This window comes from Cajanus cajan, chromosome 6 (assembly GCF_000230855.2).
Source record: "Cajanus cajan strain Asha chromosome 6, NIPB_CcT2T_4, whole genome shotgun sequence".
Lineage (NCBI taxonomy): Eukaryota > Viridiplantae > Streptophyta > Magnoliopsida > Fabales > Fabaceae > Cajanus > Cajanus cajan.
The window spans coordinates 46,084,508-46,101,343 of record NC_138522.1 but is presented as its reverse complement, the minus strand read 5'-3'; the positions used below and the strand labels follow the sequence as shown (position 1 = coordinate 46,101,343).

Genomic DNA, 16,836 nt, shown 5'->3' with positions numbered 1-16,836 from the left:
TAAATGCACATTAACTTTATATGAGTAGTTAGACAAAAATTAGGTAGATATTAAAAATAAATATACACATTTTTCAGGAAATATGTATTAATTATCAAGGATAAAAATAGAAGAAAAAAATTAATAACTCATTGATTTTAGTAACGTGATGAAAAAAAACAACAAACGACTATAAAAAATAATTAGAGTATTATATTATGCAGTAGTAGTAGGTATGAAAAATGAGTGATTATTTTGTAGGAGAGAAGCAAAAAGATGGAGAAAGAGGTGTAGTGGTATAATGAAGTGTGAAGTGTGAAGCAAATGAGGCAACTGAAGCACAACAGGAAAGCAATGCAAGCATAGGCATAGCATAGGAGAAGAGAATGAGAAAAGAGAAGGGCATTGATGTTGATGTTGGTGGTGGTGGAGGTAGTGGAAGTGGCATGGGTATGCTTCTAGTTCTGTTCCCCCAAGACAGCCACAAAAGCAAGTTCACCTTCCCCACCCCCTCCAAATCCCTCCTCTCCAAAGCCCAATCCACCATCTCCATCTGCGCACTCCTTCTATTCACCACCCTCCTCCTCTTTACTCTCTCCACCCTTCCCACTCCTACTCACACCCCCACGCACACCTTCTCACACCCCCACCCCCCCACCCCACGCCCTCCAACGCATGGGCACCCTCCACCGCAGAGGCACCAAATCCATGCCCGACCTCATCATCTGCCACGTCCCCGAAGAAACCCCCCTCCACCACTTCCGCCTCTTCCTCCGCCTCCTCCACCGCTCCTCCCTCACCGCATCCTCCGACGTCGTTTTCCTCTTCCCCTCCCCCTCCCACACCCCCAAATTCTCCCCCATTATCCGCCAGGAGAATCAGGCATTCTCCTCCCTCCTCCACCTCCACGCGCACCTCAACTCCACGCGCTGGCTCCAACACCCCAAATCCACCTTCCACCCCAACCGCTTTCACTCCAAAACCCCCCAACAACAACAACAACAACCCCTCTGGGGCACCAAAACCAAAACCAGAACCCAACTCAACTCAACCAACTCCTTCACCTACGGATCGGTACTCAGTTTCGACGCCACCGAACTCGACCCCGAAAACTCCCTCGCCGGCTTCCTCGACCGCGTCCCACTCTCTCTCCGCCGCTGGGCCTGCTACCCCATGCTCCTCGGCCGAGTCAGACGCAACTTCAAACACCTCATGCTCGTCGACGTCAAAAACATCTTAATCCTCAAAGACCCACTCGCCCCACTCAGAAACCGCACCCCTGACTCCGTCCTTCTCTTCAACAAACCCGACAAACACGCCAAGAGGGCCCACCTTCTCTCCACCCTCGTCATCGGCGGCGCTCGGGGTGTGCGCCGCCTCTCCGCCGCTCTTCTGGTCGAGATTGTTCGCGCCGCCACGCAGCACAGGAAGAGGAAAAACGCCGTCTCCGAGTCGGCGGTGCTGAGTCAACTCGTCGCCGGGAGCCAGTTTCTCTTAAAGAATAGAAACGTTAATTTGATTGTTTCCACGGAGTCAATACCCGAGGCAGCTGCTTCTTCCACGTCGTTTTCAGATTCCGCCATGCTTCAACGAGGTGTCAGTAATCACGACCTTAATCATGTCATCATGACCCAAATATGTTCCTCTCTCCTCGATTCTTCTGTCTATACAGATTGTTAATTACTTAGGAATTAGGATAATAATAATAAGAAAAAAACAAATAAAAAATAACACGAGGGAAACAATAATAAGGAAATTCATGTTATTATTTTTTATTTATTATTATTACGGAAATTAATTTTGCTTTACTCTGACCATTTCTGTATATACTTATTCATCTTGGAATTACATTTTTGTATTCTTCCATCCAAGAGTTATGCACCAGCACTGTGTTCTGTTTTGTTCATCTGGAAGCAAATCAATTCAACTGACACAACATTTGACCATGCAACACGATGCTCCCATGATTAATAAAATTTCGTCACGGTCTAATGGAATCAGGGCATGTTAAATAAAATTTTCTGTCTATTCCCATAAAGTTTCGCCTTCATACTTGTATTTCTTTAGTTATTATTGAATTTTGCAATATTTTTTTATTAGTTGCTTAGAGAAACGAAGAGAGAAGAAGGTTTAATTCATTTACTTTCTATATTTTACTGAATTAATCTTGTATATAAAAATAGTAAGGTTTAATTTATTGCGGGGTTAAAGATAAAGAACAAAACAGTTGAATAAGGATGAAATGAATAATGAAACTAAAAAATTTTTTTTTTTGAGAGGCGAGATCGATGTACAGGGTTGCTGTGAAAGGCATTGATGAGTGCATGTGCTTGAGGTCTTTTTGACTCCAGCAATGAACGCGTTGGCAATTACTAATATACTATAAGGCATAAGCAATATTTTCAAAATTCCAGCTTCTAAAAGCAGAAAGGGCAGAAAAACGTGCTTGTTACGCTGTTATGTCTTTTGCTTTACCACCCAAACGAGGCCTCCTACTTGGTGCGGCGTAAAAGAAGCTATTTTGGGTTTAGTTTAATCCAAAACGTGATTCATTTCTGCAATCCTGATTCGATTGAAGGGTGCATTTGGATGCGTAAGAGTTTGTTACTCCCAAAATAGGTTCCTTTCATTTTTGGTTAAGGATGCAAAATGGATAGGCTCTTAGTTGTTGACTTTACACCATTTATGGTAACTTGTAAATAAGGCTAGAGTCTAGTGGCATTTCCTTTTTAATTAGGGTTAGTGTGCTAGAGTGTATATGCATGATGAATGTGAGAGATGTACTCCATGTTAGATAGATATGCTATGTGACTATGTGAGGTGAGTATGGAAGCACGATTCAACAAACTGCCTTCTCTGTTCTCTTCAAACTTTAAAATTAATACTGTTTCAACAGAACATGATTCTTGGAACTTTTCTTCAAAACTATATACAATCAATAATAATATCAATATACCAAACTCACACTTAATTAGCCATTGAAAAAAAAAACTCAATCAACCGGATAGGCATTTATGTAAGAGATGCTGACAATTAAGCCACGTATTGTTTTGTGGTCGTTGTTACATTATTTTTTAAAAATAGGACCACATAGAACAACCTTCATTTGTCCATTCTATTACTAGGTTAGTTTATGGCTTAATGTGAAGAGAAAGAAATAGATTATGAGAGGGGAAGAAGAATTGGTTTAATTTTATTTATCGTTTTTACTTTAGATGCGTTTACGAAATGCTCGATCACCGTCTGTTCCTTTCACGGCCAAAGCCAAATTAGTCACCGACACCAACTAATTAATGCGTGCATTGCATTGCACTTGATACAACAAAATAAGAAAATTCTTTTATTAACATTATTTGCATCCAAACTAGAAATTCACGTGCAAAAGTTTTGTATATGTCAATTGCAGGTTTGAGTGTTGAGCTTTGTCCACTCAATAGGGTTGTAGTTGTTTTTCTTCGACCCGGATTCTCTCCACTAGAATTTTTTTTTCTTTCTCTCCCTCTTTTATTTCTTCAATATTTTTTTATTTCAGTGTTTAGAGTAAGATAGTAGATCCGTTTCAAGGAGAGGATAATTCGGCTTCGGACATAGGACAGAGAAAATTTTTAAATCTTAATGTGCAAAAGATCCATATCTAATGTCAAACAAACATAATGAGCAATAAAAATATTTACACATGTTTCGCATTATGTTTTTAATTTCAACCTAGCTAGAATATTTCGCATTTGGCTATACTTGTTTTTTACTCTAATTTTCTTTTATTTTTGTTAGTTTTACTATGCACGTGTATCTTATAATAGATTCAAATTTGTTCAAATTGATAGAATAATTATGGATGACATTTTTCTTTATTATTTAAATATAATTGTATACTGAATAGTCAATACACGAATTTCAGATGATTGATTAAGCTTGTCTAAGTTGATCCATGTAAAATATTTGAGGTAATTGAATAATAAATAATGACCCCACTGTAAAGTGTTTTTTTTTTCTTAAATGGTTTACTTTGTGCATCACACATTTGTTTGGGTGTCTTTTTCCTACGGACAAAGCCATAAACGCACTACAAGGATGATAATGTTGTTGCAAGAAGAACCGTGCATATGGGTGGGACACATTTTCACTGTATCCTAAATAAAATCTTTACATCACTAAAAATATTTTTCATGTTCTATATTCTATTAGCAATAAAATATTTGCAAACTTTTTTTCTTCACACGTCTTGCATTTTTTTTTAGCATTTGTATGAAATAAACCCAATACTATTGAAATTTATAACCATTTACATATACATTATTCAATCAATTAAGTTAAAAACTTATATATTAATGGTCACAATTAAGAGTCACAAATATGTCCTCGACCTATAATTTTTGTCTTGGACATCTACATGCCTTATCAAGTATCATGGATCCCTATTAATCATTTGGTAGGGATTATTGTGACCAGCAAGCAGAAAATAGATCAAAGACTTATTTTTGTATTTCTTCAATTTAGGGAACAAGAACTTAATATATGACAATATGCATACAGTAGCAGTAGGTTATCAAATGAAATATTAAAATGTTATACTTAATATTTTTCTATTTTTGTGTGGAAAAAAAAATTGGGAGAAGAGATTTTATTAAAAGTGATTAATCAAATTTTTTTGACAAAAATTAATTATCGATAAAATTATTAAATACTTTATGCTAATATACGTTTGTGACTGATTTTAATCAATAAAAAATTGTAATATTAATATGTAAAAGCCATCGATCGGTAATTAGTAATTACACAATCCATCAATAATTGTTGATTTTTATTGTTAATTTACAATAATAATAAAAAAGTGTTGGATGGTTTTAAAAACTTGAATTTAGCTACTTCTATACCTTGACAATAGTAATTAGTAAATTACCCGGTCATAAGCGCGACAATTAATCCTCTCAAGTCTCAACCTTCAATTCAATCTCAACATTCACACTGAATTTTTTTTATTACAAAGTAATTAATTTTTGATAGACAATTCTTACAAAATTTCACCCAAAAGTAATTTTGAAGAAAAAAAAATTGAATTTAAAGATTAGTAAATAGATAAAAATAATAACAATAATTTTTTAAATTAAAATTATTATTAATCTCTATTACATGAAACGAGGCAACACAATAATTTTTTTAAACAATATTATTAGATCATAAATAAAAAAGGTTAATTAATATTATATTAAAAAATTAAAATGACACTTTTTTTTTTTCTTGTACAACATATATTATGAAATAGAAGCAATAATATTTTGGCAAATCGAGTTTCATAAACATGATTTACCCATTTTTGAATTTTTCTTAAAATTACTCATTTCAGAAATTTAAAAAAATAGTACTTTTGTAAAAAAAAAAAAACATTAAAATTGCCAACGTATAAAGCTTTTGTTTTTTTTATAGATAAATAGTATACTCAATTTTTCAGTTCGGTGGGCTACTAGATTAAGTAAGCTTGTTTTGTTTAATTAATTAAGATGTTACTATTTTTAGTTACAATATTAATATGTGTCCTCTTAATCCTTCGCCGTTGCAAGCACGGAAATATATATATATATATATATATATATATATATATATATATATACATAGGTCCAAGTAAAAGACAACAACGAAGTGCGTACAAGCTTAAGTTAATTTTATCGAATTACAGAGAATTTTGTATTTTGTACGTAATATAATCTCTCTTTAATATTAAATTTATGAACTTATGTGGAGTAATATTATATTTTCTTTTTATTTTTCTTAAAATTCTATCGAGTAAATTTCCTTTTGTTTTTCTTAAAATTCTATCAAGTAAATATTAAATGAAAAATAAATATACTTGATATTATTAATATATATATATATATATATATATATATTTTAATGAATATTTGACATAATTAAGTATTTGTCTTCTTCCAAAATCCTTAAAACTCTTTAATTTTTGAATGTTATATCTGTAAAAAAGATTTCAAAATTTAAGTTAACATATAATTTAAATATATTGAATGTTATAATACTTAATAAAAGTTACTTCTTTATATATATATATAAGAGTCAACAAATATTTTTGTTATTATTTATATAAATATGTATGACAATGAATGAACTTGTGTGTATATATTGATTTATGAATGCATGTAGTAATATAACATTGTCTCGTTGATAGTAATGGAAGTATCTTAATTGTGTGCTTTCATTATTCACATTATTATCCACATGGTCAAGATATAAGGGTGGTAATTTTTTTCTTCTTATATTTTATTTTAATAAAAGTTGCAAAATAAAATCAAAGGTTGAGATCTAGCTTTCCTTCTCCCTCGAAGGACAAGCAAACCACATCTTCATTAGAAGAACTTGATTAAGTGTAAGTAATATTTTGAGGTCACTTAATTTTGGTGAAGCAACGTTATTATTTAACAATTTAATTATTTCATTACAAAAAGTCTAAGATGAATCATTGAGTGACATGTAAATTTGGACAACAATTTATTTTATTTTATGATTTTTAGTCTCCCATGCCGCAGACAGGCCGTTAGGTCGTGGGTTATAAAGTTTAGATGCAAACATAAATTATTTTTGACTTGTTAATTTAAAATACAAACCTATGTGGACATGTTGTTTTAATTGTGAGCCGACATGAGACGAAGTAAAAATTGGGATCAAAACCTAAATTTATAAAATTATGAAAATTATTTTATAAAAAAATACAAGGATTAAACAAGAATTAAAGTAAATTGTAAAAACTTAAAATATATTTAAACTTTAAATTAGTGAATTATATATATGTTAAACTAACATTGTTTTTACCAAAAGTGTTATTTTTGTGGTGTGTATATAGATGTGACAATGTGACGAGAGTTGATGAATGGGTTATGGGTCATTATAGTAGTATTGAATGATATGGTTAGATGTGCGAATCAATAATTATAATTTGTAGGGCAATTAGGATAAGTTCATGCGCATATTCGTCATCCCACGGGTTGCTCCTGAAGCTTAGTGATCAACTCTTTTCTTGGCATGGCAACATGGCAAGTTAGCCTTTTGCAACATGTGATGATTGTTTCAGCCTTTCAGCTTCAAACAATTAATACGTATTTCGTGAACCCTTGCAGCTAGCTGTAGCTGTTAAGTGTTCACCACCTCACTCTTCTCATTTAATTCATCTTTCAAACCATGGTTGCTATATATGCTTTTGCTACTAACTCTGCTTTTTTATTTTATTATTATTATTACCAACGAGTATCTTCTTATCATACACAACAATTAATCTTTCTTAAGAGTTTGATATATAGATGTTGAATACATAAATATCTTTTTTCAACTTGAATTTTTTGTATTTGTAAGAGTCATGATTCGATTCTTTGCTACTTGGTTAAGTGATGTGAATCACTTGTTACTCACACCAATCTAAATTGATAACTAATTATAGTTTTAAAACACAGTTTGATTAAATTTGAGTAATATATTATAGGGTGATAATGGCACGAGTCAATTTGATCAAATCTATTTTGAATCAAGATTATTTTAATAGATGAGATTGATGGTTACGAATTATTATTTGTATTTTTTAATTTTATTTATTTATTTGTTTAAATTTTTGTATATCCAATATCTTCTTTAGACTAATAATAAAATCAATTAACATACTACTTTTTTATTATTACAAAGGAACACAATACTAAGAATTAGTTACAACTCCTCACACTACTCAATGAATTGAGTTGAATTTCTTTAGTTTGTAGACATTAATTTTAAAATTTGATGATTTAATTTTGGTCGAATCAATGGTAATCAAGTTTATTTTTTTATATTATAATATTTTAAGCAATAAAGTAATATAAAATTGTGAGAATAGCTAGGATTAAAAATTATAAATTAATATAAATGACTATTTTTTTGTAATAAAAATTAATAATAATTGATAAAATAACTTGCACTTATATAAAATATTTAAATATGTATTTTATAAAATTTTAAAAAACGAACAATACTATTTCCACTTATTTTTAATTGGTTTGACCGATTTTTTATTTTATTCTGACCAATCTAAAATGTTTCAAAATTTTGAGATTGGCATACCAATCACTATTGGATCGGTTAAACTAGTATACATAATTAAAGGAGTCTAACTCACTTAGTTGAGTTGAGTGCGCATGAGTGTTGTAAACTCTCTTAATACCTGTTCAATTCTTATGAATAAAAAAAAATTAACTTATGTAATTTTTTAAAGTAATGGTCTCAACTAATAATATTATGGAGATAAAAGATCAATTTTAAATAGACAAATTTATTATGAAAAATAAAATCACAATTACGTAAAAATATATTTCTCTAAAATAATAAAATTTCTATTAAAAAAATACAAATATAATATTTTATGCCATTTTACATTCTTTAACTAATTTAACTATTAACTTTATCGAGTATTTCAATATAATTATATAAATTAACTAGTTTATTTTTCGACCTTCGTTATAATTTTTCAAATTTCTACTATTTTACAATTACTTAACTTCTGTAATTAACTTATATAGTGTTGATACTATAACTCAAGCAAAAACAAAGTAAATGACTTGGTAATTTAAATAGTAAAATAGAAAGTGAAAGTCGTAATTTCTAATCTTCAACATATCACATCATTATTAACTAATTAACATATAATCTAAAATTGCATAATTAAATATAAAAAATCAAAATTATAGATTTAACATTACAGAGGAATTGAAAATATGATTTAGTAATTATTTTATTTTTTTCAATTACATCCACATATTCGTTGTAAAATTAGTATTCATACAATTTACTTCATTTAGAGACTAAATTTTTCCGGTTGTCATTTTTGTATCATTGTAAGATATTAGTAACTAATGTTTGTTTGGTCACCATTTTTGCATCACTGTAAGCTATTAGCAACCGATATTTGTTCCGTCGCCATTTTTATATCATTATAAGCTAGAGACTGATATTTGTTTGGGTGCTAAGTGGTAAAATCAATATATCCTAACAATACTACACTTCATAATTATTATTTTGCATTGGATAAAAGAAAGAAGAAGCAAAGATAGGGATTTTTTTTAATTTATTTTTATTTAGTTGAAAATATTAGAAGAAAGAATAAAAAAAAAACAATCCTATTTTTGTCTCTCCTCCATTGTTAGAAGAAATTGGTAATAAGGAAAGAAAATAATTTATAATTTTTGAATTATTAGAGAATAAACTATCTTATAATCTTATTTTAACTTTCATCCTTTATCTTACAAATTATAAAAATAAAACAAGATATTACTATTTTTCCTTTGCTGCCCTTACGAATTAAACAAGTTGGAGATTTCTCCTCCCTTTTCTATTCTTGAACCAAATCAAATGATTTTGTTTTCTTTCCCTTCTTTCTATCAAAGTCTCATCTTTCTTTATTCTTTAAACTAAACACACCGTAAGACAATTACTAAAAGGGAGACTAAAAAAAGCAAGTTGATAACAATCGGGTTATACGGAATTGGTCGGTTCTAGATTATAAGCTGCTTATTATTTCATTTTTTTTTCTGTAATAATGACCACAAAATAGAAGTGGGCTCCTCTTGTTACTTTATACACTTTGGGAAAGTTCCAAATCAAATATTCTCCCAAAGCTCTTTGAATACGAATCATTTTAAATGAAATAATTGTCTTTTGTCGTCCAACGCCAAATAATCAAATCCTTCAATTTCATTGTTAGGTGAAAGGCACTTGAGTAAATTGTGTTCTAGTTATTGGGTCATTGGTCAGCCACTAGAAACTACAAGTTCTACCTCCCAATGAAAATTATGAAACAAACAAACAAATACAAGGAGCAATGTCTATGAACCAATCTTCAAGCTTTGACTATGGGACTCTCTAAGTCCTTTTTGTTGTCACAAACGCTACGCTTTCATATTATTCAAAATCCTGATTATATGATAAGGCTAAAAAATACTCCTTCCGTTTTTTATTCATAGTTGTTTTTATCAGAATTTGTCATTTTTTTTATTGTCATTTTACTAAATTAATGATTTATTATTTTTTTTCCTCATTTTTACTTTTGATAATTAATATATGTTTACTGAACAATGTGCCTATTTATTTCTAATGTCTACCTATTTTTTTTCCAATTACTTATGTAAAGTTAATGTTACATTTAAAAGGAAAATATGTTTCCAACGAAATACTATAAAAAAAAATAAAGGGTAGAATAGGAAAGTAAATAATATATATTTTTAAAAATTAAAATATCAATCATTTTCTTAAGTCTCTTGCAAACCTTTAAACGACTATGAATAAAAAACGGAAGAAGTAATATAATATGGCAGTCCATGACTAGAAAAATCATTTTTGTTGTGAAAGATGAGTAACTGATTTAAAGATCGCATATATTCGACCTATATAGCACTTTGAGAATACATATATTTAGGTTTTTTTTTTATTTTTACTTTTGATTAGATATTTTATTTTATTAGATTCATTTTAATTTTTTATTTATTAAATTTTTATTTTTATTTTTTATATTTAGATTGATTCAATCTTTTTAAAATAATAATACTTTTTTTAATTTTGTGACATGATTTTGAATTAATTTTTATCTGATTTAAGATATAAAACTTGTAAAATTAGATTCAATTTTATGAAAGTAAATAAATTCAATTGTCATTTAAATCCAAAAGAGATATAAATATAGTAAAAATCGCGTGAAAAGAAATTTCGTAAACAATTATAAATAATATGAAAATAATTTGTTTATTATTTTTTGAACTTAGTTTTATGTGATTTTCACCTTATTTATAACACATTTTATATTTAAAATTTAGTTGCATTTAATAGTTTTTATATAATAATTTAATGATACAAGTTTTAAGTGTTGAATCAGTTAAAACAATGATTCAAAATCATGTCTTAAAATTGAAAATAACTATGATTTTGAAAGAATCAAATGACCTAAATTTAGAAGATAAAGGACCAAAATAAACATTTTAAAAGATAAAAATGAAAATGAATCTTAAAAAATAAGACAAATGGCCTAAAGTATAATTTAGCATAAATTTATATATAAACTATATCAATGTATTACTAGGTGGTATTTTAGAATTTGGAATTGTAATTGATTGGGTAAAAATATCATGTGAACTTAGGAATAACAAATAAAGGCATACTCGCAAGTAATGCATGAATTCATCTTGATTTTGACAGTAAATACCCAATTTGATTGGACATGGATACAAGTACAAGTAATACTTAATTTATTAAATTGGGAACGAGAATGAGGATGAATATGTACTTACGTGCCATGTATTTGTCTTTGTCCACATTCTTGTCCCCATTTTCGTCCTTAGATTTTTAGGTATATAATTACTTGAGATTTATATATATAATTTATACTCCATTTTGAATTTATGTTAGATGAAACTTAATTAACATAATTTTGTAATTGTTACTCTATGTTAGATTTTGTATTTTTTCTTACAAAAAAAATATTTAATTAAATTATGGACAAGTACGATATGGAGACAAATATATCTAATACTCAACAGAGATGTAGATGGGACACAATCTATGTGCTCATTGAGTATTAGAGACAAAATGAATATATAATACAAACTTAGGATATTGAAATCACACTCGCTACATTGTCATTGCTACGTGAATCAATAAATCGTTGGTTAATTTATGATAATTAATAAATAATTAAATACTTAATTTGAGTAAAGATATACTATAAAATTTATTTAAGTCACTCATATAATAACTGAACATGTTAATTTATTAGTTATTAAGTTTTCAATTATCCATAGATATTTGGTTCAAACTCGTATTAAACAAATGTTTGACCCCTGCCTTCTTTTCCCATTTTACCCTCACTCACTTTTACTCTCATTCACTTGGCTGAATCACTTTATCCTCCAACTCTCTCTCATTTCTTTCTTCACTCTCCTCACTCTTGCATTTGGAACCTTAGGTGTTGCTGCTGAGTAGGTGATTCAGACTTCTTCTTCTCCTCCGTAACAACTCAAGCTTTCGCCGTTTGTTCAAGCTCTTCTCCATTCTTCCCCTTTCTAGCTCGTCTCTTTCCCGGAAGCTCGGATTTTTCGTACCGAGGTAAGGGAAGTTAGTTTTGCTATGTTTCGGCTAAAAGCTCCTTGATGGTTTGATTGTTTGATAAATTTGAGCCGAGGTTGCTGAGAAATGGAGTTTTGGGGTTTTGAAGGAATTTTGGGGATTTTGATGGTTTGTGATTGCATGCTGAAAATGAGACGTTTTTATTGAAGTTTGATGAAAATGGGAACTTTTGGCTAGATTGCATGCTAGTTTTCTGGTTGTTTGTGCTGGGTTGGGTCAAAATTTTCGAACTTGGGGGAGTTGCTGTTGAGCTTCGCGCTGGGCGCTGTTCTTCGCACCGGGCGCGTGACCTTCAGGGGCTTCATTTAGGCAAGCCCGCCGGGCGCAAAAGTGTGTGCGCTGGGCGAGCTTGAAAATGTGAGCCTCTGGATGGCCCACGCTGGGCGTGACTTGAACCGCGCCGGGGGCGATATCGGTTGGGACATGTTTTAAGGTTTCTAGCGCTGCGCTAGGCGCGTGTTTAGTCTCGCTGGGCGTGGAGGCTCCTTGGGAGTCTCTGCCAGGAGGGCGCTGGGCGCAATTAGAACTGCGCTGGGCGCGAGACCTTAGTAGGTCTCTGCCTTGCCCACGCTGGGCGCGGGTTAGGCCACGCTGGGCGCGTGAGACTCCCTGGAGTCTCTGCCTGGGCATGCGCTGGGCGCAATTTAAATTGCGCCAAGCGCTTGAGAGCCTTGGGTTCTCAGGCTGGTTCACGCCGGGCGCGAGCACTCTTGCGTCGGGCGCACTGGCCCCTGGTGCTCTCTGGTTGAGCCGCGCTGGGCGCAACCATGGGTGCGCCGGGGCGCGCATGATGATGTTGAATTTATATGCTGATAGCTGTTAAATTCTGCTGAAATTGTTGATAGATGTTATTTTATGCTGAACTAAGCTGAAATTGATGAATATGTTGTGCTGACTAGATGATAGTGCTGAGAAAAGACGTTAAGCTGTAATAGATGTATATTGCTGTGCTGTATGCTGATTTGCTGTGCTGTGTTGTGAGCTGTGTTAGCTGAGCTGTATGTTGATCATTAGCCACTATTGTGGTGTTGTTCTAGCCGTTATGTCGGTGTTGTTATTAGCCACTATTGTGGTGCTGTTATAGCCGCTAAGTCGGTGTTGTTATTGCCGTTATGCGGTGCTATTATAGCCACTTGAGTGGTGCTGTTATTGCTGCTACACAGTGCTGATATTGCCGCTTTGGGGTGCTAATATTGTTTAATGCTGTGGTGTAGTATAAGCTGTGCTGGTGTGCTGATAGCTGTAGCTGTTTACTAATCTAATTGTTATATATGTATGCTGATTTCTTTTCACTAGCTTACCCCTTGTTGTTTCCATGGTGTTTGGACTGTAATGATCATACAATGTATGTGAGCAGAGCAGGGATAGGTTGGTGGCTAGTGGCAGGACTGCAGATGGCAGATAGGGCTGATTTCTTTTGATATTTAGTTGTTTTGGCTACTTGGTGTGGTAGCCTTTATTGTATTTTGTACACTTTAACTCTATCCAAACTTGGATCATGTATATGTATATATTCTAGACCCTATATGTATACACTTGTTCCTTTCTGTGTGGTGTTTCAAGTGTGCTGTGCAGTGTGTAGTGACCAGCTGGGTCGTTACAACAAATTCCTTTCAATTTTTTTAAAGGACTTCTTTTTAATAAAATAATCATTTTTATTTATTTATTTTTAACATGTTCGTCTATTTTTTTTAAAATAAGCATTTTTTTAAGAAGCAAGACTTATTTACTTTTTAAAAAATTGATTTTTTTTTGGAAAACACTTGTTTAAAAAAATATACTTTTTTAATTTAAACAAACAGACTTAAAGTAGGTATAAAATAAAATGTCTAGTATAAGAATGATTAAAATATATATCATGGAGCACATGACATGGGATAAGCCCAAAAGCGACCCAAAACAAAATAAACACAATATTTGACGTATTAATTTGAAAAAAAAAACCATTTACATAATATATTATAGGATTACTTTGTTAAATACTATATTTTACAACATATACATAATTTTAAAGGGGAGAGAAAAAAAATTGATAAGAAATATAACGTGATAGAAATGTTGGACTATTTAGTGTGAATCCCCATTCATCGATTATTTGGAATAATTTTTTAAAATTGCTAAAATATATAATGTAAATTATGTAATCAACCGTCGATGAAATGGTAATTGAACTTCTGTGTTTTTTTAAATGACCCGTGATGTTTGGCTCACTAATGTAATGTGCAATAAGAGATCTTTAATCTTAATAGAGGACTTTACCTAGTTAGTAACACCATAACTATGAGATAAAAGTTAGTCTTTCTCATAATGTTAATTTCTATTGTAACGAAGATTGAACAATGATGGGTCATATTCTCCATTACTAATTCGCGCTCAAAATTTGAACTTTAATCCATGTATTTTATCAAGCAAATCAAATTATATACTAATTATATTTAATAAGAACATGTTGTAATGTAAGAGATGGAATAAATAAAATATAATTTTTAAATTATAGATAAAAAATAATTACTAATTAAGATTGAAATTTAATTATAGATACTCATTTACAAGAATTGTTAATATTATTTATTTTATAACTATCGACATTAATATAATCCATCACAATTGTCATCATCATCATTATCGTCATCACTATTAGAGTCATTGTCATCACAAACATTATCGTCATTGCATCAAGAACGATAACGATGGGATAACAATGATGATGATGCTAAGAGTGCTATTATTCGTGTCACCAATTTTGTCATTGCCATGTGACAACAATGATGTTAACAATATTGGTATAATGTTGTCATTGTCATCAACATCATCATCATTATCACAGTTGTGGATGTCATCATCATTATCGAAATTGTTGCTATCACCACCATTATTGTCGTCACTATGTAGTGGTAGCGACGATTGTGATGGTAGTGGTAATATTGTTGCCATGATTACCATCATCATTGCTACAATGATAATTGTCATTGTCGTTACTATCACCATTATGTCATTGGTGGTGACGACGATGATGATAACGACAATAATGATAATGATCATAAATGATAGTGATGTCGATAATTGTAAAATGCGATAATAATAATAGTAATCTTATAAGAAAATGTCTATAATTAAAATTTAATCTTAATCATTGATTGTTTTTTTTACTATAATATAAAGATATGATTTATTTTTCTTATTTCTCATAATAAAACATGTTCCTTATATATATATATAATACAAACATTCCACTATTACTATTATTTCTTTCATAATTATTAATATTACCACCACCATTATCACAATTATTATTGTCATTATTATTGTTGTTGTTGTTGTCACCATCATTACTAACAGTAATAGTGAAAAAAATTATAACAACGATAATGGTTGTGTTAGAGACAATGCTATCAATGTCGTCACCATTTTCGTCACCACCACGTGGTGACAACAACAATGATGACATTGCTATTGATACCACCATTGTCACTGCTACGAATATTGTTGCCACCATTGGTGGCAATGGCACTATCGCTACCATATACCGTTGTAGTCGTCATTTGGTGATAATGATGATAGTGACACTGATAATAATTATGTCATTGTGATAACATTGTTACCACCATTATAACTTCATTGTCATTGTTGTTGCTATTATCATAATTGACACTAACAATGATGAATGTGACAGTGACAATAACAATGATAATGTTAATAATAATAATAATAATAATAATGATTATAATAGAAGATAGTGGTGATGCTAGAATTTGGACCCTCTTATGCAATATTCTCTCTCTAGTCTCTCTCCAACAACATTAATAATCATTGAATATAACTAATGACTCAAATTTAATCTTATAATTAATGTAACTTCTTAAATAATTTTTATAAGATTTAATTTGAACCATTAAATATATCTAATAGTTATTAATGTTGCTGGAGAAAAGCTAGAGAGAGAATATTGCAGGAGAGACATGATACTAATAAATTTTTTAAGGTAAATGTTGATAGTTAAAAAAGAGGTAATAATAATAAGTACTTATAATTAAACTTTAAACTTATCTTTAATTATTTTTATTTATATTCTAAAAGTTACGATTTATTTATTTTATCTCCTTTTTATTAAATATGTTTGATATACATATTTAAAAAATTAAGTACATATAAAGTATTGTAAACATATTGTATATAAATACTACTACGTTTTTTTATATTTTATATTTATATTTATATGTATATATATATAGTTTTTATTTTATAATTGTCTTTAATACTGTAATATTTATCATATTTATATAATTATGTCGGCATGATAGCCTCTCAACCTCTAGAAGATGGGACAGCCACTAAACTATATGACAAAATAATAAAACTTTTACTACATGCTTATCGATACGTACGGTAATGAGTTATAATTACGTGTCCCATATTAGGCACCATAGAAGCCATAGTGCTTGATTTGACACATCACTTTTTCTCTATTTTTACTTATTTTATGTGAAAATACATTGATTCCAAATTTTAAAATATGAAAACATTTTTTTTATAAAAATCTAAATTAAAATTTACTTAATTTTTTTACATAATCTAAAAATATATTTAACTCACAAAAATATTTTTAAAAAATTATTTTTACTTTATAACTTTTTAGTATTATTATCCACTAATTTTAGTTCCGTATTATTAAATTAAGAGTGTTTATATACATCGAGTTGGTTTAAATTTAAATAAAAATTT

At 30.5% G+C, this 16,836-nt stretch overlaps 1 non-coding gene across 1 annotated transcript; it reads left to right on the top strand.

Moving 5' to 3' along the window:
- Positions 1 to 201: 201 nt before the first annotated feature.
- LOC109797168 (uncharacterized) lies at positions 202 to 1,850 on the top strand. Its single transcript, XR_014434724.1, has one exon. It is a non-coding gene; the product is annotated as an uncharacterized LOC109797168 (transcript).
- Positions 1,851 to 16,836: the final 14,986 nt, after the last annotated feature.